General features: G+C 34.7%; 1 long non-coding RNA gene across 1 annotated transcript; it reads right to left on the bottom strand.

Annotated features, from left to right (window-relative positions):
- Positions 1-21682: 21682 nt before the first annotated feature.
- Positions 21683-24034, bottom strand: LOC109092340. Its single transcript, XR_006156423.1, has 3 exons — positions 24013-24034; positions 22292-22330; positions 21683-21811 (listed from the first exon to the last, which is right to left on the bottom strand). It is a non-coding gene; the product is annotated as an uncharacterized LOC109092340 (long non-coding RNA).
- Between the last annotated feature and the right edge of the window lie 508 nt (positions 24035-24542).

The following is a 24542-nucleotide window of genomic DNA, read 5'->3' as shown; positions in this document are numbered from 1 at the left end:
GCTTGCTCTCTCAAGGTCGTGATTCTACCTCATCACTCTCTCATACACTTCAAACTTCTGGTCTGATCTGAACAGAAATGCTGCTGATTCCTCCCATTTGATCACTTCTGCTTTACTTTCTTTCTTTCTTTCTTTCTTTGATTTCTCCTTACTGAGATGACAAATGTCTTAATATCTCAATGGCTTCTCTTGGTTAGATAAGGAGAGAACATGAGGACTATTTCTCCTGAGAAAAAGGTCCCAGTAATCTCACATGGGTCTCTTTTATCCTAATGTCTCAGATTGCTCCCAGATTTGCTAAAACATCAAAGTCTGCAATCAAAAGTAAGAGATCTCAATTTGAACTCAAACATTTCTCGTCAAATTCTCCCAAGACCAAATTATCTAAGCTACACTATGCACATTCAGTCTATAGCTCTATATTTTACTGCATGACAATAATTATTTAATTATTACAATTAAAATAACAAAGTTTTTTTTCCATCACCAATATTAAAATTCTACTTATGTTTCTCATTTGTGAAGAAACTTATTAGGTCAAGTTGATACTTACAGTAATAATTTGAAGAAATATTTTCTTTATTTCAACATCAAATATTTTATATGACATACAAGAACCAATAGAGTTTTGGTGTTGATTTCAAACACATCTTTATGCAACATATTTCAACAGAAATAAGATTTAAGCATTAATATTTATAATTACATTTAAATAATATTCATAATTATTTATTTCGTCTACAGTATATTACAATTCTACTTATATTTTTAATTTTATAAGAAACATCTGATACCAAGTTTATACTTAATTCACACAAAAGTATTTTTTTCATCAGGAAATATTTTATGTCAAATGAGAACCAATAGTGTTTTGGTGCTGATTTCAAACTAACTACGACACATCTTTATGTGACATATTGGAATGGAAATGAGATTAAAAAAAATATGTATATAATTTAACATAATTTTTTATATTTAAATAGAATTTACATTTTATTTTATAAAGTTTATTTAATCACCAATATTAAAATTGTACTTCTATTTCTCATTTTTAAAGAAATATCTGCAACCAGAAAAGATATAAAGATATAAATCAAAGAAATATTAAAATTATTTCACTATCTAATCTGTTTATGTCATGAGAACCAATAGCATTTTGGGGTTAATTTCAAACTGATCATGACACATTTTCATGTAACATATTTGAACAAATATTAGAACTGAAATTAAGATTAAGAATGGTTCTTAATTAGATTAAGAACTGAAATATATTTATAATATATTCATATATTATTACAATTTTAACATTTACAGTTTTTTTCATTTTTTCATTCATCAGTATTAAAATTCTACTTATGTCTTATTTTCTTCTTCTTTTCTTTTGAAGAAACATCTGAGACCAAGTTGATAATAAAAATCATTTCATTATCAAATCTTTTCTATGATACACTAGATCCAATAATGTTTTGCTGTTGATGTCAAATCTATACAGAAATGAGATTTACGAGCAAAGTGAACAATTTTCAGCAAACAGCAAATATAGTTCATAACTGAGCTATCTGTGTGAAAGCAACCTCAGGGCAACTGAATTTTCCTCTGGGTTACGTCAAAACACTGGAGGAATGAACTCTAGCAAAAACAGCTGATAGAATAATGTTGAGATACCAGACACCTACAATGTCAAGCAACACCAGCAATGCTGACCTTTAGCATGCTATCTGACTATGTTATCTTCCTCCTGTTCCTTCTTCACCTGTTTTCCTCTCTCCATCAGATGGTGTGGTGTGTTAGAGCTGACAGCTCGAGAGAGAGGTGTAGCTGCTGTCAGACCTGCAGCACTGAGGATTGATAAACAGCAGCCGATGGTTCAATGTGTGTGTGTGATTTCCTTGAACCAAATCTGCACTCCTGTATAGATTTTTTCAGAGATTTCAGGAGGGTTTTGCATACGTGTTGCTTTGGATTATCCCTGCGGCAGAGATTTCGAGTGAGACCTGTGGATGAAATATGAAACACAGTGAAAACTAAATGAGAGAGACAGACAGAAAGAGAAAACCACACCAGTGAGAAGAACAAGACAAGAAAACAGTGACAATGTAAAAGAACCAAGATAAAAACTCTTGTCTTCTTAAATCAGAGTTTATCCTTATCAGCTGCAAACAGTCTATAATATTTTGCTGAGGTTATATTTGTGCAGCATCACACTGGAAAGCTCCACCCACAGTCAAATGTCATTGGTCTAAAATCATGCTGCACATAACTGTATATTAAACAACAAATATCTCAGAAAGGGAAAAATACAAAATAGAACTAACATTAAATATAAATAAAGAAAATATTTCTTAATATTCTATATAAATGTGTCTACATTAAAATAAAATGTTAAATAAATGGATAAATATTTAAAAAAGTTATTATATAAAATTAAATGACATTTTTTTAATTTAATTACTATGATTTTATATGTATTTGTGTGTATTAGATAGACTATAGATAGATATATGTATTTGTGTGTATTTGGTTGGATAGATAGATAGATAGATATTATTGATAATAATATTAATAATAATAATTTGATTAATCATTTATGCCTCACATCAAACATTATGATGGACAGTATTTATATTCATTTTCAAAGAATTAAGAGTGCTGTTAAAATATTAATGTTTTTGAAGATTAACTTTAAGTGAGCATCTAAATGTTAGAATGAAGAAATGAGCATGGACAATTAATCCAAAATCAACTAATATATAATATATAATATTAGTACTATATATAATATATTTAATAATATATTTAGATAATATATATTTAGTATTAATATTTAAAAATTCTTAATATCAACTGATTACCGATATGGTACAGATATATTGTGCATCCCTAATTATTATACAGTTCTGTTTGGCAAAGCTAGTAAAACAGAAATTATACACATTACCATTAAAATAGCATCAGCTGCACTGATGTGTGTGTGTGTGCACGTGTAAGCTTGTGGGTTGGTGTTTTCTTTAAAGAAAGAGCAAGAGCCAGAGAAAGAGGATGAGGAGAAATGTGCGCCCTGCAGAGGAATCCACGCGATCGATTGTCATATTCATTTGAAGTTAGGCACAATACCAAAGTTAAAGGCCTGTATAAATAATCATAATTACAAAAAGCTCACAGATTGCTTTCCAATACACCAATCATCCACTCTCTTCCGCCGGGGTTTGACGATTGATCTCTTAAGATTATTTGTGCGCTTTCTCTGTTTGTTTTATTTTCTTATGCTGTCGTACAGTGAGCTATATATTACGTTTCCTGCAATATTACAGAGCTGTGAGTAATGTGTAATGAGTAATGTGTGTGTGTGTGTGTGTGTGTGTTTAAATGAGAGCTGGTGTATCGCCAGGGGGTGTGAGTGAGAACAGGCCGCAGTAATTGAATCCCTGTCTCTGTGTCTGATCTAGCCATTATACAAGTGTCTCACACACACACACACACATACACACACACACACACACACACACACACACACACACACACAGACTTGCACATCTGCACAAGCCACACAAACACAGATTCAGCCTAATTAAATTTCTAGCTCACATCACTTGGTTTTGTTCTTTTTTTACTCTTCAAATGTAATTTTTCCCTGAGGACGATAAAATAAACATTAAACGCATCTAACACACACAAATTGCTCTATTTTATAGGACATTTTGTCTTCAAGGCTGAGGGAAGTTCAGACTGCGGCAGAAGACGGAAGAGAAGACAATGTAGCGGTGCAAAGTGTTTGCTGCGTGTTTGCTTTCTAGATGTGTGTGTGTGTGTGTGTGTGTTTCTACAGGTGTGTGTTCTGTCTAAACGTGTAACAGGTAATTCCCTCAGGTGGGATTTAGCATATGCCTTAAAGCAGTGGTTCTCAAACCTGTCCTGGAGTACCCCCTGCCCTGCACATTTTGTATGTATGAATAGTTTATAACAGTTGATTTAAATCATGAGTTAATAAGTGGAGACTGCAAGACCTGAAGTGGGTGTGTCAGATATAGGGAGACATACAAAACGTGCAGTGCTGGGGGTCCTTCATGGAGAGGTATGAATTAGGCCTTAAAGGGCTAATTCACACAGAAAAATTAATTCTATCAGCATTTTCTCACCCTCATACTGATTAAAACCTATTACTTTCTAATGTGCAACAACAAAGAGGATGTTTAAATGAATGCAAACATTTTTTTCTCATAACAGAAAGTCATACGTTTGAAATTACATTTTATTTTAGTAAACTATTACTTTATATATATTTATATATATATATATATATATATACACACACATATATATACATCATATATATCTATATATATATATATATATATATATATATATATATATATATATATATATATATATATATAAATAATGATAATTTATGATAATTAAAATGTAATTATATTCAATTTATATAATATATTTATATATGTATGTGTGTGTGTATATATATATACACACACACATACATATTTATTATTACATTACATATAAATTATTGTTTGTATATCTGATTATGCAATTTTTATTATATTGTTTTATTTTTACATTGTATATATATAAATTATCATTTATTAAAATGTAATTACATTAAAATGTATAAAATTTATATTTTATTATATTGTATATAATTTATTGTGGTAACACTTTAGAATAGGTAACACTTATTCACTATTTACTAAGACTTTTCCCTCAATAAACTCCTAATTTGCTGCTTATTAATAGTTAGTATGGTAGTTGTTAAGTTTAGGTATTGGGTAGGATTAGGGATGTAGAATAAGGTTATGTAGAATAAGGCATTAATATGTGCTTAATTAGTACTAATAAATGGCTAATATTCTAGTTGCAACTAGCAACTAAGAGACCCTTAAATAAAGTGCTACCTTTATTGTTTGTATATCTGATTATCCATTTTTTATTATATTATTTACATTTTATAGATATTTATTTTATAGATATTTATTGGTTATACATTTACTAAATTTAAATTTATAAATATATTAAAAATGTATAATGTTATTATTTTTATATATTTTATTTTTATATTTTTAATATATTTTATATTTATTCACACACACACACATTATATTCATATACACACACATTAGTAAGCATTACACTAATATTCTCTTTCCAACACATTCCTATTAGGAAGTTTTAGACTGATAGTTTTTTCAGACTGGGTTCCAAGGCACCATTATGTCATGTCTAATGATCTAGAACAAATTCAAGTGAGCTTTAATCAAAACCAAGTAAACATTTAGTGACCTCAGTGCTTATTTCTCAGTATAAATGGAGTCATAAGTTAACAGAAATGATAAATAAATCTACTCCTTTTAACCGCTCCATCAAACGCCATTTTAATTATTTCCACCAAATGCAAAACCACACTAAAAGGATTGTGGGATATCACAGCCAAATATCAAAATCTGACCAGATGCAGGAATCTTAGCATATAGGATGTTGAGCGAACATTGAAATTGGACTTCCTACCTCTACAAAGACACCCTTTTTTTGGTTTTCAGACACTAAAACACATTGATACTCACCCAACACTCATATTCATTCTGCAACATTTTTTTGGTTTTCTTTGGCTTGGAAACATTTTTACACAGCTTCTGAGTTCAGTCCTCCCGCTGTTCCCTCATCCAGCACAACAGTGTCCATCTCGCTTCACTGTGAATAGAGCTCTTCCCCTGGGCCTCCGTCAACGCTGTGAACTCCACGCCAAACCGCAGCACAACTGTCTGCAACAAAACACCGCCTTTTATTCCAAACCATTTCCATTAAAGCACATTCTCACACGTCTGAAAGAGAATTTAATCAGCTGGAACACAAATCTGAGCTCATGCTGCTATCGAATGAGAAAAATAGCAAGTACTGATCTGAGATCCACCGATGGAGGCTCTTAGTGACGGGATTAGACACAGAGCAAAAGAAACTGATCTCAGATCGGGATGGACTGTTAGACAGGTGTTAGTCATTAGCAGTCTCATTAGAGGGTGACACGAAGGGAAAAAAAGACTCACGCAGATGTGAATTAGGTTCAGAGCTCCAGGCAGGTGGCAGATACTGGACAATCGCTCAACGTCAACCTCAATCCTGCCACGTCTCAGACAGATCACGTCTGAGAGTTTGACGAGCTCTGAAGACGAACTTCAGTCTGTTTCTGTTTATGCCGGTGACATTTATGCGATTATGAACGAGAGGTTTGTTGTGATATGGTAAGTGTCTGCAGAGGGCCATTCTAACACAGCAGGGATGTTGACACCAAGACTCTCATTAGATACAATGAGGCTTAATGAGAGAAATTAATGATGCCAGGATCCTGCAATGTTGAATGTGTGCGTGTGTGCTTTTGGTTTTCCTGTAGGCATGACATTTCTGAAAACGTCCTCAGAAAAACAGAAACTAAAAATGGTTTGCAGGTCACTTTCATATTTTTTTTTTTTAAAGTAAGCTAAATAATTATAACTAACTATATAACCAAGCATATTTAGGATTACAAAATAAATGCACTTATTAATGTTTACAATAAAGGGGAAAACCAAACTGAAAAAAATGTTGGGTAGGATTTACGTTTTCAGTTGCATTGCTGTCTATGGAGGGTCAGAAAGCTCTCGGATTTCATCAAAAATATCTTAATTTGTGTTACAGAGATGAACGAAGGTCTCATGGGTTTGTAACGACATGAGGGTGAGTAATTAATGACAGAATCTTCATTTTTGGGAGAACTATCACTTTAAGCAATTTCTTGTAAAATGAACTCCAGTAATATTGCTTATTTCTTTTTACAACTTTGATAAAACACTATAAACATTCAAGAGAGATTTAGAAAACAACAGTGTCAGTATGCTTGTATTCAGTGTTGGGGGTTATGTATTTCAAGTAACGCAAGTTACGTAATTAGATTACTTTTTTCAAGTAACTAGAAAGGAAATGCATTACTTTTTAATTTACAAGAAACTATCTGAAATACTTTTTTAAATAAGTAACGCCAGTTACTTTGTTTATCCATTTATTGACTGACAGCTCTTCTGTCCACATGTTGAGAGAAATCAGGAGTAAGTGCAGAAGCGTTGTGTGCGCTGTGTCAACATGATGTTATTGTAGTTCTAGACTAAATATGAACATGTATTTACTCATCTTACTTGCACAAAGACAGATTCAGTATTCCTCAAAATGAATAAAAATATTGAAATAAAAACTCAGAATATGACACAAACTTGCAATAATTATATATGTTAAGAAACACAAATATCCTTTAAATATTTAATCCCATTTTATTAAACAATGTCTTTGCTGCCGACCTTCAATGATCCAGTTCAACCATACAAACAAGTAAAACTTTTGGTGTTGAATGGTTTTTACATTTGCCCAAAACAAACAAACAAACAAACAAACAAACCAAAAACTTTAAAAACAAACATGAAAGCCCACTCCAGATGAGAAAAAGTAACACAAAAGTAATGTAACGCATTACTTTAATTAATTAGTTTCTATGTGAAATAGTTAGTTAATTTTTTTTGTTGTAATGCAATATTGTAATGAATTACTTTTAAAAGTAACTTACCTCAACACTGCTTAAGTTTACATGTCCATATATAAATATTCACATATTGATTCATGGTAATACTAATACATTTCAATGTTTGGTTTTAAGTACAATTTTAAGATTTCATTTTCATTGAAATAGAACAAATGCATAAAATTTATAAGAAAACAGATTTTGCACCATGTCCCAAGGCATCATGTCATGTCTAATCTAGTCTATCTAGTGTCTAATTAGTGGTTCTCAACCCTGTTCTTTGTGTCTAATGTAAATTTTGCATCATTAAGCAAAGCCGGGCAAGAAGTGCTGATCTAGTTGAACCGAGCATCAGTTTATATTAAAAACAACAGTGACTGAGAGGTCTCCTCAAGGGTATAGCTACATTTTCAGCAGCACTGTTTTTTCCATTCATTTTCACCATAAGCGTTTTAAAATATCTTCAATAAATATTTGATTTGAGGCATAAAAGGTTTCTTGAAAATTTTGGAAATAAAATAAGGGTGCAAGACTTACAGGAATAGTTCCCCCCAAAATGAAAATCTGCTAAAAACTTACTCAGGTCATCCAAGATGTATATGAGCTTATTCCTTCATCAAAACAGATTTGGAATGAAATTTAAATTTAACTCTAAATGTAGCATTACATCACTAGCTCACCAATGGATCCTCTGCAGTGAATGGGTGCCGTCAGAATGAGAATCCAAACAGCTGATAAAAAAACATCACAATAATGCACAAGTAATCCACATCAGTTCACATCTTGTGAAGGGAAAAGCTGCATGTTTGTAAGAAACAATTCTATCAAGCCATTTTTCATTTCAAATCATTTCTTCTGTTTAAAAGACGAGTATTTTATCCATTAACCATTCAAGTTAAAAATTTATTGATGGATTTGTTTATTACAAACACCAGCCTACATCTCACTTTACAAGATGTTAATTAATGAACTGGAGTCATGCGGATTACTTGTTGATCATTGTGATGTTTAGATAGATGTGATGTATAAATAGATAAATAAATAAATATTAAAACTCAAATATGTATCATTCACAAAGCCGCATTGGAGCAAACTGTCACTGCTGAGCTTATTTACCACAGCAACAACAACGTCTCTGATTGGCTGGTCTCTCTTTAGGTCTATAGAGATTGAGGATAGTGTATTTCTTTGAAAAATTAAGTTCAAATCACACTGATGTGGCTTCTTCAGAGATGTAGGCATACACCATCGATTAATAACCTTGGAGCTCATGGTAGGTCTGTCTGGAAAGGTTTATGTGTTATCACAAAAATCAATTTCTCTATGAAGAAAATGAATGGGATTTTTACTTCCGGTTTCCTGTTGTTTGCCCCCGTCTACACCAATCGCTCAATAACGTTATCATATCCTTATCATCTCCACAACAACTATACCGTAAAGAGTGTGTGCGCAAGTGAGAATTCGAACTGTTATTGCTGTGAGGCTTGTGACAATAATGTTTTTGTGTAAATTTTTGTGTTAGATAGTAAAAGTCAATATGTTTGTGTGTGTGTGTGTGTGTGTGTGTGTGTGTGTGTGGTCCTCAGGGTGAATGTTGAGTCTCTTTTTATCACTCACCAAGCATCATTACTCCTCCCTTCTTCATGCGCTCTCTTTCTCTCTCTCTCTGGCTCCTCAGGACAGACATCTTCATATTATATCTCTGTGGGGCAAAATATTTAGACAGACCATAATCAGATTGAACTTGAACCAAAAGAGACGTGTGTGTATGTTTGTGTGAAATGATGGCAGAGGGTATTTCATTACGCTGGGGGAGAGATTGATACCACTCATCGGCTGGATGGAAAGAGCGAGAGAGGGAAGGATAAAGCACTTTATTTATTCAACACATCAATCTGAAATAACAATTCTACTAAGAGCATCTCTCTATCAGCACATCTGCTCCTCCCTTATTCACTACAGCTCAATGTGTGATATGCATCCTCTCTCTCTCTCTCTCTCTCTCTCTCTCGCTCTTTCAGGTCAGCAGTGTTTGTGTGTAAAGGTGTGTGTAACATGATGCTTTCATCCACCTATTACACACCTGTCTGAGCACAAAACACCTCCCTTCCACGCACGCACACACACACACTAATAAAAACACCCTCCTAACTCACACACACTAGCACTGTAACACAACACATCCCTACTTCAAACAAATACGCCGGCAAACAAACATTTACTTAGACTTCTTTGCTTTTATATAAAGCCATTGTAACTCAGTAGCTCTACCTCAAAAAGAAAACAAAATCAAGTTATTTATTAAATTACACTACCATTCAAATGTTTCATGTAAGCCTCTTATTGGCACCAAGGCTGCATTTATTGTATCAAAAATACAGTAAAAACAGTTATATTGTGAAACAGTTTTACAATTTAAAATAGATATTTTCTATTTGAATATATTTGGAAATTTTATTTATTTCTTTATTGGCAAAATTGAATTTTCAGCATCATTTCTCCTGTCTTCAGTGTCACATGATTCTTCAGGAATCATTTCAATATTCATATTCAATATCAACATTTCTTATTATTATGAATGTTGAAAATGTTTGTACTGCTTAATAATTCTGTAGTAACAGTTCTTTGATGAAAAGAAAGTTCAAAGGAACAGCTTTCATTTTAAAAAGGAATCTTTTCTAACATTATAAATGTCTTTATTGTCACTTTTGAAGAAATTAATGCATCCTTAAGGAATCTGAGCATTAATTAAAAAAAATGTTTTACTGACCCAAGCATATGAATGGTAGTGTATATAAATATAACATATAAACATGCTTTACTTATTGTGTTTCCAAATTATGCTCCCAAAATTAGGTTTTGTAAAATTTAGTGTATATTTGGGTAGATTTTTCCCCAAAAATTTTTTTTTATATTTAGGTTTTTTTTTATTGTTTAAGTTAGTTAAATTTGTTTTTGTTTTAGTTAAATTATTTATGTTTTTTTGTTTAAATTTGGGTTTTTAGAAACATTTAGATTCCTAAATATGTAGTTTCTATAAAAGTGGTGCTGTTTTTCTACTTACCATTAAATTACTTATTACATAAAAACCTGAAGGGAAACATTAAATAATAATGTCATAGAATAAAGCAACTGTGATTAATCTGATGATCTCAGGCTCTAGTCTTTGAATAAATCAAATAGTAATAATGTCAAATACAGTACATTTTTGACATTATTATTATTATTACAACAACAGTAGTCATTATTTTATTTTATTTTATTTTCTTGAACTTCTCAATGGACCCACAGCACTCTTTTGCAAACCCATTTTGAAAACCCTTGGTCTAAGAGACACATTTTCATTCATAATTCACAAAACTACATGAAATGTGCAGTTACTGCCTCTGTAGGGGAGTACAGCATAATGCAAAACATTTCCCTACTTCTTACAAATAAACACACAAACCTCTCTATCTGGAACACACACACACACACACACACACACACAAGCAAACACACTAAATGAACACACTGTACCTCACACACAAAACTTCCCAAATAAATAAAAACCTTCCCTATCACACACAAACACATCTCTCTAAAAACCAGCAAACCCCTACACACACACACACACACACACACACACACACACATATCTCATATACACACACAATCACAAACCGTCTCTACTCCACACACACCTCCCAATGGGAGTAACACGACCGAAAACTGACATCGTTGATGACATCACCAGAGGTACACAAGTGCAAAAGAAAGCTTTTGTATGTGTGTAGGATGCAACATTTTCACTGTTTCACCCTCTGAAATCCCTTCAATGGCAGAGTTTTGCTGTCATCCAGCAGAGAAGAGCTGTTGCATTCTGGGTTCGTCTGGAGACAGAATAAAAGATGGAGACTGAGAGAGAGACAGAGATGCTGTGTGGTCGATAAGGAAGAATAGAGAGGAGAAAGAAAGAATAGTTTGTGCGTTTGTGTTTTGTTCTGCAAAGACCAACGTCCTGCTGTGAAAAAGTTTGTGTGAGTAGGATTGTGTCGGATATGGGACGCATGGAAAATAAAGGTTAACATTAGTGTGTGTGTGTGTGTGTGTGTGTGTGAGAGAGAGAGAGAGAGAGAGAGAGAGAGAGAGAAAGAGAGATAGAGGGTGATAAAGAGAAGCCATAGAGGTAAATAGGGAGCAGTGGGGTCTCTAGAGGACTATAGAGAGAGAACTGAGGTCTCACAGGTCACAAAACAATAGCTCCTTATGTTTCCCACAGACCACACACACACACAAACCATGAACGCACTGTCACACAGTCTTTATAAATAAGTGCTGTGGTGATACCCCAGTAAAGGGGTACTCGGTAGTAAAGCCATTTCCATATACATGTACCATGGTATTTATAGTAGTACTCCAAGCACCATTCAAACGTTTAGGGTCAGTAAGATTTTTTAATGTTTTTAAAATAATAATCTTATTCTCTCCAAGGCTGCATTTATTTGATCAAAAATACAGTAATATTCTGAAAATTTAAATAAACTGTACCATTCTGTACCATGTAAATAAAATACCATTCAAAATAGCATAGTGGTACCATGGTAATATTTGGTAAATATATCATGTTAATACAGGTAAAAATGAAGAATTAGCATGGTACCATATACATAAACATGGTAATGCCTTGGAGTACCAGTAATATACCATTATATATCTCTAAAAAAAGAGTACTATGGTAACATACCATGGTAAGATATCCAAAAAATAATAAATAAAAAACAGAACTACCATGGTATTATGTCTGAAAAACTATAGGATTATGATGATGCATGTCTGAAAATCATAACATTATCATGGTTCTTTGACAGAAAAATGACGGTAATATCATTGGACTGATTTATAAGTGATGTACACGCAAACACACATACATTAAACACACAATCACACTTCAGACACACAATAACACATTTATAAACACTTTATCACACATATTCTCACACTTTAACTTGTCTCTAGATGCACACACAAAACACACACCCACACACACACACACACACCCACACACACACACACATGCTGCATTGTTTATCACTGTCACCCCCATCTGTTTAGCTTTCACTGTACAATTAATAACACCATTTTATTGTGTCATTTTATAATTTTATTGTCCCACAAAAAAAAGGAGCTGACAACAACATTATATGCAGATACTCGCTCAAAAATCTCTTTCTCTCTCACTCACACACACACACACACACACACACACACACACACACAGTTCTATTTTGGACTCCCCCGCCAGCTGCTCTCTGCTCCCTGATCAATATTTTAATAAGCAGAAAGGATGAGGGTTTAATCTTAATCAATAAGGGCCATATGCAGCACTGAGAGATGAGAAGAGAGCAAATCATCTTCCCTGACACTTTATACATTATCCATCTGACGTTATCAAATGCGCTCTTCACAATGCAGAACGCTGCGTTAACAGCCATTACCTTAACACACATTACCAGACACTGCACTTCATGACATTTCCCAAAAAGCAAGTCAGAGATGATTTTTAACCAACAGTGTCATTAGGGATGGGAAATCATGAAGAATTTAATGATTCTGGTTCTGAATCCACTGAACAGTTATGGCTCCTTAATGATTCCATTAACGATTCTTTTAGTATGTGAAGGATAATTGGTCCTAACCATATACTTAAATACACTAAACAACAACAACATTTCTTTTTTATTCAGTTAATGCACTGATCTGCATTGCATATGTCTTAAGGATACATGACATAGTATACAGTTTTTGAAACCAACAAGAGAAATAGCGTTCAATTAATTATATAATAAATGCATATACTGTATATATTTTATAAATATAATTTAAGATAAATATATGAATAAATTAATGAAAATAAATAAAGTTAATTAAATAATAAAAATAATTATGAATAAATAAATAATTCAATTTTAAGTAACTAATAGAAAATTATGAAATTATGAATTAAAAATAATGAAAACAGAAAATAAATGTTAATAAATTCACGAGAATTAATTAAAATGAAATCATTTAAAAAAAGTTAATTAATAAAAGCGAAAATAATATTTTAAAGCAAAATTCATTCATTCATTCATTCATGGGACAATGAAAATAAATAAATGAAAAAAAAATTCATTATGTTCATTATTAAAATAAAATCAAATAAAACTTAATGAAAATAAATAAATGTGGTTTTACTTCCTAGTGCTAACTATCCATTTTAGTTTTATGGAAAAGAGCAACTTTAACATTTTTAAGCTCTCCATGTAACATAGTGGATGGCTTAGTTATAGTCAGTCCACATGCAATATATTAACAAAGCTGCTTTGCAACAACAACAACAACAACAACAAAAAAACTTCAAAAGGAAATTATGTAAAGCTCAAAAATATTTTATGTAAACAAGAATATTATTCAAGCCCCTGCAACTGACGTTTGCCCAACAGTCATTGTACATTTTGTGTTTAGTTAGTACTATTAAACCAACTCTACACATTAATATTCTTTTAGCTGGTTAACGTCGTCATTAAGACTAACCCTAATTTGAGGTGTTGCAGCCTGCAGGTCAAAAGCACATTGTTACTAATCAACATCTTGCAGTATGACAATATCCCTGACATTCGCATGACAGATGGTACTAATAGTTTTTTTTCCCGTTAATTAGACCCTCGTTAGCTAATCGACAATTAAAACACTCAGCAACTGACGGCGCCGCCGTCGACACGCTCAAACCGCGCTATCTGTGTACAGATAATTAATGCTATTGTTTCTGTCATGTTTGTAGCAGCGGACAACAGCAGTTTGTTATCTTTGTAAAGATGATTTGTTGTATTGTTTCTGTTATGTTTTTAGCCTGGTAAGCCATTTCCGCTCGCGCTGAGGCGATTGTTTACAAAGCGATATAACAGCAACTACAATATGACTAGTAAGAAAACGTTCAAATTTCAGCGAACCATCTATAGTACAGCCGAGCATTGCTGTGTGCCTCTGTGTCAAGCTTCGAGCAAGTACAACAGTTTACTTAGTTTTCATACATTTCCATCTGACGCGGAAATCAGGCGAAAATGGCTTGTAGCTATCCGGAGGGACAAATTCACAGTTACTCCCCATACCCGAGTATGTAGCCGACATTTTAACAAGGAGGATGTTCGTGAGCCCTTATCAGAGACGGGGAGGCGGCTATTAAACAAGGGAGCTGTATAGCTGTCACCTTTACAGAGCCAAGTTCCACTGTAGTAAGTAGTTATTTACATGGCCCATACAATAAAACTTAAAGGGATAGTTCACTTCAAAATTAAAATTCTGTCATCATATACTCACCCTCAAGTTGTTTTAAACCTGTATGAATTTCTTTCTTCTGCTGACACACAAAGGAAGATATTTTGAAGAAAGAAAGAAATTCACTGAGTATATGATTTTCATTTTGAAGTGAACTATCCCTTTAACAAAGATCAGGGCTAATAGAGGTTGAGAGAAACATAACGCAAATTGTTTTTCTTTTGAACAGACTCGTTTCCTGCAGCCCATTGATGAGATGTTCATGTTTCTCAATTACCTGGCACTGGGTTCAAAAACAGCGTGATCTTGCTGACCGGTATGGAGTCCACCAGTCCACAGTCAGTCGGATCATTACAACATGGAGCAACTTTCTGTACACTGTGCTAGGGTCTGTGAGGATCTGGATACCAGAGGAGAAAATAAGGGCACATCTGCCAGCTGAGTTTAAAGGACTATGCAGACACTACAGTCATCCTGGACTGAACAGAGCTAAGGTGCCAGTGCCCTTCATCACCTCTTCTCCAAAGTGAAATGTTCTCAGCATACAAGTCCCACTGTACTCTCAAAGGGCTGCTTGGAGTGGCTCCTCATGGGGCGGTCACATTTATTTCTCAACTGTACGCTGGTTCCATCAGTGACAAACAGATCACGCGTGGGTCTGGATTCTCTCCCTTTTGAGACCTGGAATGGCCATCATGGTCGACCGAGGTTTTCTGGTTGATGACCTTGTACCTTGCAAGATTTATAGGCCAGCATTTCTCTCTGGAAGATCCCACATGTCTGCGTGTGAGGTCAGGGAGACCCAAGCAATTGCACGCCTCAGGGTGCATGTTGAGCGCCTCATACGGCGTGTTAAGGAACACAAGTTCTTTGACACAGAGATTCCACTTCGGCTTTTTGGCAACATTAATCAGCTGTATACTGTTGCATGTCTTCTGACGAACTATGAAAACGGGCCTCTTGTAAAGGCTTGGGCAAAGAAGCCAGAGTAGCAGCAGTAGAATAGAAAAAAAAAATTAATAACCTATGACCATTTGTATAACTACTTTCTTTAAATGTACCTTTGTAAATTACTTTGTATAAATTGAATTTTATAGTTAATGTTATGTATGCACTGCTGTACATTGCACATACTCTTTGAATAAAGAACTACTGAATTATTTGCATGTTATATGTACTTTACCTCACCAGTGCTTTTAAGCCATCTGTAATATAAGAATAATACTTTCATGCACAGTGAATTATTTACTGAATAACATTTATTTAGGGCTCCCAATTTACAAACAACAGTTATAAAATACTATTTTTAGGTAACCAATTATCAAAAAAATTAATCGGAAGAACATGTAACATGTAATTTAATAATAGATTAGTATTAATACAACAAGAAACATAGTAATACAATTAAGAAAAAATATAAAAACTTGAATCAATATATATGTACAAATATTTTGAAATGGATTGAACTAATAAGAGTTACTGCCAGTAAGAGAAATGGAGAAAAGAGAAATTAACAGCACTCTATAAAGAAGTGTGACAGGCAATCAGAATCTAATTATTTAGGGAAGCAAAGAGGTAACAATAAAAATAAAAAAAAAAAATCAATTTTTACTTTCATTGTTTTGGTGATTTCATTGTCTCTGGGAATCCTCTGAATAAAACATGTCCTCCTGTGTGTAGACAACAAAGTCACACCAGTCTAAACCAGAAATCAACATCTGGCCCTGGATTTGCCAAAAAGTAGGAATGAGATTTCCTTAATGTGTGTGTGCCCTCACTGATCTTAATATATGGGCAGTCAACATAGCTTGCAACATTGGGGCATTTAATTTCAACAAGGCCAAAACACTGTCTGCCCCTTTGGATCGTACACAATGCCATCAGGTGATGACCCCATCCAGGGTGCATCAGGGTGGATAAGAAAGCCGCAGGGATAGTGGTTAACCTCCCTTACTCTGCAGTACTTTTTTATTGATGCATTGTACTACAGGACTCCTCTCCTCATGTCGGCAGTTCTGATGGCTAGGTCTCAGAAGTCTTTTGGCAAGATTTTCAGCAGAGCTCTGTGCCCTGGTGTGACATAACCTCTCTGAACTTGGAGGGAGGTGATGCGGGGCCGCCTCAGTTGGTGCCACTCGATGCAGGAACTCTGCTCTTTTGTGCTGTTTGGCAATTTTGTGTGCGTTCTCTAATGTTGTTTCCAGGGGACATCATGTGGTGCTGCTGATGTTCAGTGCAGACAAAAGAGCAGGTAGAGGGTCCCAGCCTGTAACCCTGAAGTGGCAGCTGTGGGGGAGAAGGAGCATCTGTGTGGGGACAGGTTTTTGGAACTCTTTTTGCTGGCATATGATAGGATAACACACTTCCTTCTTGCACTTTTCCAAATGCAGAGTCAACCAGAGGAACATTAATGTCCATAGCCATAGTTGTTATCAGTGGAGCCACATCACTTGGAACATCATGGTAGACTTCATCCACCCTGAGTGTGGAAAGTTCAGGCAGAGCTGAACTGACACCCTTATACAAGTTGCTCCTATGGGAAAAAAAACAAAATAATGTTTTTTTTATTTTAATTTTTTTTAAATGAGCCATAAAGTAAGTTACATATAAGTTTGAATGAACAAAATAAAAAAAAAAAAAAAAAAGCTTTATTTATTTAAACATACAATGTATCATATGATGAGATTACTACTTTATCTGAGGTCTCACTGATTACTACAGAAAATGCATTACTACTATATCTGCACTTGAGAGCACTTTGACTCGGCGCAGTAATATCCACAGAAATATCCTTTTAGGAGTGATGATATTACTGCGCTGAGTCAAAGTGCTCCCAAGTGCAAATATAGTAGTGTTCCCAAGTGCTATTCTGCCATACATTATAGTTATCCAGAGCAATTAAGTGCACGCACGAGACGAGAGAGGTATGCATCAACTCATCTTAGTTAAGGGAATAACATAGTTTAATATGAAAAAAACAGTGGAGTGTTCCTTTAATGATAATAAAATAATACTAACCTAATGCCTTCCATCAGTTTTCGTTCCTTGGGTCTGGCTGAAAGAATCACCATGTCATTTACAAGACCAGGTTTTAACACCCTGCATTTGAACAAAAAAAGGTTTCAATAAACACAAACATCCATAAATAGAAAATTAAGTAGAAAAAGTACCCTGTTTAAAAACATTAGTTACCATGGATCTTGGCTTATGCCACTTCTGTTCAGTCTCTGTGCAGCTGTGTGTTGGGGGAACAGAGGTGATGCTAAGCTGGCAATAATGTGCAGTCTGGTACAACAGTGCTGCCACATGATTACACACAGCTGTACCTGCCACACAGGTACACTGGCAGCTTTGTAGCTGCACAGGACGGGCATCCCCAAGCACAATCTGAAAATACACAAATCTGTTATAATAGAATAAAAGTGCAGTTTTTTTAAAAAGAGAATACATGAGTACAGTGAGAATGTTTAACAAAAAACAAAACAAATTTGAACCATCGACATATAATTATTAACTACTAAAAACAATTAATAACTACTAAACAATTTGTATGAGCTAAAATTGTAGCCACAATATTATTTATATTATTATTATCTCACTTTACTCATCATCCCCAACAGTGGACACAGAAACGTGTGTCAATGCAGTGACAAACAGAACTCAGTTTCTGTGAATCCCAGTGATTAGCGTACATATTTAAATATCGATAAATATTCCAACACACCAGTGTTATTTATGGTATGGTAAATGAAATTTGTCTTTAAAATAACCTTTAGCATTATTAGATGCAATGATTCACAGAAACTTTGATCTGCCAAACGTAACCTGTCTCATGAACCATGAACCAATCTGCGCTGAACCTGCAGTGTAACTTTCTCTTACGCTTAAGCTGTGAGGCTTTTGGCTTTTCCTCATAGATCTGTAGCACTCAGCCCTAATCGTTACCTCTCCTGTGCTTGAATCCTTGTTTGAAACTGACATTGACAAAGGCGTTAGGAAAATTGGCTGTGATTGACACATAATAGTAAACATAGCCTACGCTGCACCTGCTGCGCTAGCACTAGATAGCATGCATGCTATGGGCATGTAAACACAGAACACGTCCAGATCTTACCTTCAAAATTGTGGATGTAGCTTGACACATACAATTTGAAGCCCTTCTCTTTCTTGGTTGTCGAAGTGTGACATAACTTTTGTATGATTCGACTCACGTCGTTGACCGTTACCTTTGGGACATCTTGAAGGGACCGAGTGAAAAATGCATAGTTGTTATTGACGCTATGTGCGCCGTCGACGCCGGATGTAACCCTGGCTGGCCGACTTGGAATGCGGAATTGAGTGTGCATATAGCCTTTTTGTTGTTGTTGAAGATGTGTGCGTGGTCGAGGGATGATGTACAAGCGCACACGTTCAAAATTCCATCCCGGAATGCTGCATTGGCAAGACGGGCTGAAGCGGTGTCAAAGCCATAATGAGATCTGTCACAGCCATACAAATGAACAGGTGACAGAAAGAGACATGAATATGAGATATGGCAGGCGTATAGGGCTCGGAAATCTCTCTCTCTCTCTATTTCTCTTTCTCTCTTATGCACACAAATTCACACACTCCCAATCTGTGAGTGCCCCCTTCGACAGATGTGACCACAGAATGCTGACATATGGCTGGCGCTGTACAGCGGGCATAAACACACATAGGCAGCATATCACAGCTCCGTCTCGTTTGCACTGTAAAACAGCATTTTCTTAATCAGAATTTTGTCTTGTTTTCCAGTAATGCATCTGAACATCCTTACAACAAGACACATTTACTTGAGAAGCAAAACTGTGTCAGATGAAACATTGAATTGTGAACCCAGTGTCATTTTTCTGCATAGTGTCTGCAGGTTTTATGATGGTAAATGTAAGACATTTTAAGACATTTATGAGACAAAGTAAAGAAAATGGGAGGAATACATCGAAGGGGACAAAATAAATGTTTATCAAAACAACAACAAATATGTCAATAAGGTCAGAAAAATTACCTTTTCAAAAGGAAAACAAGTTACTTTTTCCCATTGGCAGATATTTGTTCTTGTTTTAATTTTCATATCATATAATTTTATCTATGTCTTGATTTAAAGATGAGATATTTGTACTTCTAAACAAGACAATAATACTGAAAAAGATTAATTTTTGCCGTGCAACATTTAATGCCGTGACTTTATGCTCCAATGTAGGACTTTTTTTCAGGCCTTAAAGGGATACTCCACCCCAAAAATAAAAAAAAATTGTCATTAATCACTACCCCATTGTCATTAATCACTACTAATCACATACCCCCATGTCGTTCCAAACCCGTAAAAGATTTGTTCATCTTCGGAACCCAATTTAAGATATTTTGGATGAAAACCGGGATGCTTTTGACTGTTCCATAGACTTCCAAGTAAAATACACACACTGAAAAAAATGATACTTTGGATTAACTTAAAAAAATTGATGTAATTTGTTACAACTAATTTTTTTTAGATTTTTTCAAATTGTATTTATGATTTAGTTAAAACCGTAAATTTTGATTTAACGTCAAACCAAAATTTTAATTTTTTCCAACACAACATTTTACTTTAACCCAAAGTAATAATATTGTTTGTTACAAAGAACATGTGTAATTTTTTGCTTTGATAGATCCTAGTTTTTTTTTATTTTAGAAAAACTTAACATTTACAACTACATCCAAGTGAAGTTTTTACTTTGAAATAAACTATTTAAATAGATGTAATTAGTTTCTCTCAAATTATTTTTTTTGATTTTGTTGAAACTATACATTTTTACTTGATGTTAATCAAAATTTTGCTTTGGTTCAAAATTATTTTTTTCATTTTGGAAAAAACTAATATTTTCAGTTTCAATAAAATAAATTAAATTTTTACTTTGGGAAAAAACTAATAAAATTGATGTAATTTTGTTACAAGTTATTAGATTAGGTTTTTTCAAGTTGAATTTTTTACTCAGAACAAACTATCAATTTTAATTATAACAAAGTCAATAAATTTAGGTCAATATTATAATGCGTCAATAAAAAAGTCAAAGTTGCTCCCATATTTAAGTTTTGTTGTACAAAATACCTTGTTTCGGTCTGTAGCTCACTTTCCTTAAATAAAGACACAAAAATTTACTTCAAAAGGACTGAAATTTAATTCTGCAAGAATTGCATATCTTTTAAAACATGTTCGCAGACCATGTAACATCCACAGCTGTGACAGTAAATATGGTTTGACCTTTTTTTGCAACAGCAATTAAGTGCAATACAGTTTCTACACTGTACAAACTTGGCTAGATTAACAAAAAAATAAAATAAAAAAAACAAGTGCTCAAGAGTCCCAAATCAATATTGAGCACATTACCAATTACCAACTAAACAGTAAAATATGTAAAACCTGAGAAATGTAATTCAATAGCCTTTAATAACTGTAAAACTGTTTAAAAGTTAATATGTTAACGATGTGCCCAAATATCTATACCACAAAACTTCACAATTAATTGAGTTTAACATCAGTTTAAAGTGTTTTTCATTGAACAGTAATTCATTAACCTGCAATGTATTTGAGTACAAGCTCTAAAACAGAACCAAATACAGCGTATTTAAATGTATTTCTCTTTGCTACTTTACTTTCACAGCTTAACACTGAGGCTGAGAACTTTGCGTGTCATTTTCTTTGGTTCAATCTCAATAAATAACTTTTGTAGTGCATCAAAGGTGTGTTCCAGCTCACCTGGATAGCTCAAGTTCAGCACATAAATTAGGCCAAATAACATGGCACATGCATGTGCGACTGATGGCAACCTGTTCAGCGACTTTCACACCTTCAATGACTATACCAATGTCATGTGGTGGTTGGAGAGAATCACCCTCTTCCCTGATGACGAACACAGCCATTGTGAAACTTGCAAGCTCTGTTTCAGCTTCATCCCTCTGGACAACCTGATAAAAGACGAGCTACAAGTTATTCTGATGAAACCCGTTTCCAATGTACCAACATAAAGGACACAGACAGTTCCCAAAATCAAATAAAAAAAATGTTGATGATGAGATCAAGCAAGTTTTCGGGTAGGATGATTATAAATTGTAAGTAAAACGCCCTGCTGACGACTTGGTTTTGGTCTCTAGCAAATTCAAAATGTAATGAACGGATGCAAAAAAAAAAGCAGCAGCATTTTCTCATCAATATATGCTGCCTGTATGAATGTAGTGTGTGAGTGGTTGGTGATGGTCGAAGGGACTGGTCAGTCTGCCCCTGAGCAATTGTGGCTACAATAGTAGCTTACCATCACCGAGTATGAACTGAAAGAATAATGACTAAACTGTAGTGCTTTGAGAAGCTTGTGACACTGGTTTGTAAAGCGAAATACAAATAAATACAAATAATGTTCACTGCCTGGTGTGCATGTGTGGATCACCTACCAAATTCTGCAGCGGTTAATGATTCCAGAAAGAGGGCACCTGTAAATACAAAGGAAATGGTGTGAATTTATAGGGGACAGTGATTATTATTTCCATTAACGTTGTCACTTTAAACTATAACTTATGTAGTGTTTCCCTTTAATCAGTCATTGCTCTCACCATTGCTACAAATACAATATGTGATAAACAAATACATACAAGTAGTAAATAGTAAGTTAACATTAGGAAGGTTTTTAAGAGAAAATATAGCCATTGTGGCAAAACGGACACTGAATTTATAAATGTGTATGGCAACACTTTCATCCTCTTCTATCTCTAATCTGAGCAGGTTCACAGGGTGCACGAGTTTACAATGGGCCCAAAAAAATCCAACACGACCTTACCCGAGCTCGTTCAACGTTCTGTCCGATTCCGACCCAGACCATAAACTGCACGCAGCTGGAGAAGGGTCTGACTGCAGAGCCACAGTTTCACCCCGCGCATGCGCAGTCTCACTACAGCAGTTTTACCCGCGCGTTTTGGTTTATATTATTCTAACATTTATTAAAAAAGACCTATATTTTTGTGCATTGTTGAATATTCAGGCGAATATTGTTTCGTGGCACGAATTAATAAAACCTCAGCAGGTTATACTAATTTGTTCCCTCGTTTTACTAAATTGTGGCCACGTTGTAATTTGTTAAATCAAAATGAGGGAGGAAATAGTTCAACGTGTCCACGATTTATTAAAACGAGGGAACAAATAAGTCGTCGTAACAACTAATTATTTAGATCAGTGGACAGGGCGCATAAAAAAACAAGCAGAGAGAGAGAGAGCGCCCCGGCCGCGCGCGCGCACTCTCACCGCCTTCAAACAGCACTAGCGCTCTCTCCTCGCGCACATTAATATCAATTAACAATAGTAAAAGGTCGGAAGACCGATTGTGTTTTATAGATTAGTAGTTTGTTCATATAAAGTGTTTGATTAGCAAGTACATGTTAAACGTAAATGTATATAATATACATTATATACCCCCCCCAAACGTAAATGTATATAATAATTATGCCAATCGTTTGAGCTACGTTTGTGCTGTTTTCGTTTTTGAGATATTATTTTTTTGCACGCAGTGTGTGTTGCCGTGCGCCACACAGACACGTGCGCACGCCTCAAGGCTCTAAAGTTTGTAATAATTTAAAAACCGAACCGGAAATCTTTAAAGCACAAAACAGCACAGATGTAGATCAAGCGGTTGACACCATTTAAACAGGCTGCATGTCCGACCCGTGGCGTTCACCGATCGGTTTTCAAAAGCGCGTGCTCCTTCACCCGGCTCAACAACCTCACGAGCACGGAGTCAATTAATGAGAAAAGCACGCGTAAAGTCTGTCCCTGGAGCACCCTACTCTCATCCCGCCGAAACTTTGGCTCGGCTGCAGCTCTGTCTGAGGGGCTAGCAGTGACCCCGCTACAGATTAAACATGTCCAGACACTGGCGGGGCTCTTCAGTTGAATTAAGCGCGATCTAGACAAGATTATTATAAGTTTAGTAATTTTTTAACTACGCGACCACATAATGCGATTAGCGAAAATTCGAGATGACAATTTTAACCAGTTCATATTTCTTAAACTCCATCACAGAACACCCTGACGTCTGTAAAGTAGTTCCCGGTTATTTGACTTAATGTTAATTTCCTCAAAAACAGATATGTTGTCACCAAGCAAAACACATTCGACCTCTTACCTTGTTTAATTGAGTTTTCTCGTCAGACTCGCACATGGAGATGGTCCTTTGCTTGCGAAGCGAGGTAATGGCGGACAGCAGAAATTTTCAACGACTCAGATGTACCGAGACGTAATGACGTCACATTATCACATGACACCCCAAAACTTTGGTTTAACCTTAAACTACCATTCAAGTAAAAGTAATGTTTTAAAGTTTGTCTAGAGGGCGTAACACTTACTTTGAGGCAAAGTGAAAACAGAAGGTATAAACTGAAAATCACAATTTTCCATTGGACCAATGTAAATATATATTTTGAATGGATTGCACTGATGTTTCACTTTTTTCAGTGGTAAAATACACAAGGTCCAGAAAAGTATGAAAAGCATGGAAAGCATTTTCATATTACTTCATTTGTTATAAGTTGTTGTTATGAAGCGATGAGAATACTTTTTGTACGCGAATAAAACAAAAATAACAACTTTATTCAACAATTCTCCTCTCCTCTGTGTCTCTCCACATCAGCGTAGTGCCATTTTGGAGAATATGAG

Source organism: Cyprinus carpio, chromosome B14 (genome assembly GCF_018340385.1).
Source record: "Cyprinus carpio isolate SPL01 chromosome B14, ASM1834038v1, whole genome shotgun sequence".
NCBI lineage: Eukaryota > Metazoa > Chordata > Actinopteri > Cypriniformes > Cyprinidae > Cyprinus > Cyprinus carpio.
The sequence above is the reverse complement of the archived record's forward strand: the minus strand, read 5'-3'. Positions and strand labels throughout refer to the sequence as shown.